At 49.0% G+C, this 2,798-nt stretch overlaps 1 long non-coding RNA gene across 1 annotated transcript; it reads left to right on the top strand.

Annotated features, from left to right (window-relative positions):
• The first annotated feature begins 1,919 nt into the window (after positions 1–1,919).
• LOC103608291 lies at positions 1,920–2,554 on the top strand. The gene is made up of 2 exons (XR_552030.1): positions 1,920–2,058; positions 2,140–2,554. It is a non-coding gene; the product is annotated as an uncharacterized LOC103608291 (long non-coding RNA).
• The last annotated feature ends 244 nt before the right edge of the window (positions 2,555–2,798 follow it).

Below are 2,798 nucleotides of genomic sequence, written 5' to 3'. Positions count from 1 at the left end.
ATATGCATCACATACTTTTTGATGTGTTGTATTTTCATTTCAAAACATTTCCTAATTTCTCTTTTCATTTCTTCTTTGACTAATGGGTTATTTAGGAGTATATTGTTTCCAAATAATTGGAGACTTTTCAGAAATCTTTCTCTTTTGATTTCTATTTTAGTTCTATTGTGGTTAGACAACATACTATGTGTTGCTTTTAATTCTTTTGTTTGATACTTAGTTCATGGTCTCAAATGGGGTGTATCTTGATAAATTTTCCATGTGCCCTGGAGAAGAATATGCATTCGACTGTTGTTGGAGGGTTCTCCAGGTGTCAGTTAGGTCAAGTTGGCAGTGTTGCTCAAGTTTTCCATATCCTGCTGGCTTTCTACTTGACCTGTCTCCTCGGATCCTGTTGTTTTGAGTCTGTTTCTGATCAGTCCAACACCCGTCCTGCTCACCATCTCTTATTTCTTCACATGCCCGATGATCTTTGATTGTGTACTGAACACCATATTTGAAGAATTCTGTGAGGGAATGATTAGAACTTACTCTGCTATTTTCCTCTAGAAGGGATATTTCTGTTTGTTTTTACTTCTTTCAGACACATGGTGGCACTAGTGGTCTAGAACCATGTGACTCTAAGTTCAAAGTCTGCACTTTTATGTTCCACCTGCTGATTCACAGTGGTTCTGGGCCCACAGTGGCTGGGTCTTGTCTGGTCCACCCTCATTTCCAGGGTGCAGCCCTTTGGCCCCCTGCACCCCAGCAGAGTGGGGTTCCAGGGCCACTGCATTGGCTGGGTCTAGCACTAAATAGGCCTTTGCTCTGTGAGACCTCAGTGGCACAGGGCCTGGAGCGCTGGGCTCACCTTGCTGGGCACCAGTCATCTCCTGGCCCTCACCTGGCAGTTCCTCACTGACTTTTACCCCTTTGCTGCTTTTAAGATTAAAACCCACCTCGTTGTCCTCCAGGGAAGGGTCAGTCTGCATTACTAAGTTCTCTGTGACTGGGTATGGAGCTCCTCTCTGTTTTCTCTAAATGTTCTGGAACTCTCTCCTGGTTAGATATTGGATCTCTTGGGGTAATTAAAACACATTTAGTCTTCGTTTTCCATATCACTTCTTGGTTTGACTTTCTGAGTGATTTCTTCAACTCGTCTTCCAATCTTATTGAGATTTTATTTCTGCCACATATTTCCAGTTTGCAAGAGTGTTTTCTCTCTGTGTTTTTCTTTGAATCTTCTTTCTTCCTTTCCTCTTCTTTCCTTTTCTCTGAGTGTTCTAATGTTTCAAGGATGCAATCCATACTTTCCTGCATCCATGAGGGTATTCATGAGATTTCTTCTCCCTTCCATCTGTTTCCGAACGACCCACTGGACGTTTCCAAAACCTAACTGGGCATCCCCGACACCTGCCCTCCTCCCTGAGTGGAAACCGCCCGATCCTCATGGCTCCGAGTCTGGTAAGTCCGAGGCCTGTGGCTGTAACTCCCGGATCTGTCTAACGCACGACATCCTTCCGTCTTCACTCTCCTGAGCAAGCAAGACATCAGAGCCTCGGCCTGGACTCTGCTCCGGCTTCCTGATTGAACTTTGCTTCCATGTTTGTGCTTCTCCATCCAGTGCCTGCACTGAAGCCACCTTCAAAAACACAGACATGGTCTTGTGACTTCCAGGTTCAAAGCCTCTCCGTGGCTGCCCCTGCCCAGGCCCTCCATCTGCCCCTGCCCATTTCTCCACCTTCTCTGCTCCAGAAACCACAGGATTCTGTCTGTCTCCACCCACTTGTCACTCAAGTCAACGCTGGGGTGCTGCCTGTGGTTCCAGATCTTCACTTCCAGCAGCTGACCAGTGACTGGTAGGGCTGTCCCCACCTGCGCCTCTCCATCCCTCACACCCCAGTCCTCATCTCCTCCCCTGGGCTCCAGATGGGCTCTCACCTGTTTCCCCAGCCCTTCCCGGGCCCTGGGTCCAGTCCCTCCCAGTGTGAGAGGTGTCTTTCTACAATGGAAATCTGATTATGTTGCTGCTCTGCTCAGAGCTCTCCAGCGGTGTCCATCCTGCAGGAGGGAGTTCAGGTAATGCCTGTGGCCACCCAGTGCCCCCTGGCTGGCCCTGCAGCCCGGGTCTTCTGACCAGAGATGTGTTTTCTCCTCCAGGACCTCATGCTGCTGTTTTCCTGCAGGGCCCCCCACACCTGCTGGGACTGACTTGCAAACACCTCCTTATCCCCAAGAGCATCTGTGCCCCACCCAGGCCAGAGCCTTTGCCTACCCCCACCCCCACTTCCATGGAACCTTGAAGACCCTGTTGTGGGGTAGGCACTGGGCACCACCTCCCAATGTCTAAACTAGGCTGTGGGTTCTGCGATGACCTGGTCTCTGCAGGGCCAGCAGCACCTGGCCAGGGCTGGTACTCAAATGCACTTTACTAATGAAATGATAAACCAGTGAGCCAACGTTTTCACTCTGCTTTCTCAAAAGATCAATTTGTAAATTGAAGTTTGATTTGGAAGTGTATTTATATTGAAAGAGGGATGTGCTTGTGATTTCTGATTTAAAGTTACCTCTTGTGGAATGTTTGCTCCATCATACAGTCTGCAGGGCAAGGCTGCCTCTGCTTGGACACACTGAGCAGGGCATTGGGTCTCCTCCGTGTGGTTGCAGAGATGGACCCTCAGTGGCCAAGTCTTGTCCAGCAGTGACTCCTCAGATCAGTCCTGCCCCAGGCATACTGATTTGTCCCACTTTGGGACAAGGCAAGGATTTGTCTCCTTCCCTCTGTTCCTGCTCCCAACTCCCTTGTGGACAAAGAGCTC

Source organism: Galeopterus variegatus, unplaced genomic scaffold, assembly GCF_000696425.1.
Source record: "Galeopterus variegatus unplaced genomic scaffold, G_variegatus-3.0.2 Scaffold8260, whole genome shotgun sequence".
NCBI classification, from domain to species: Eukaryota; Metazoa; Chordata; class Mammalia; order Dermoptera; family Cynocephalidae; genus Galeopterus; species Galeopterus variegatus.
The sequence above is the reverse complement of the archived record's forward strand: the minus strand, read 5'-3'. Positions and strand labels throughout refer to the sequence as shown.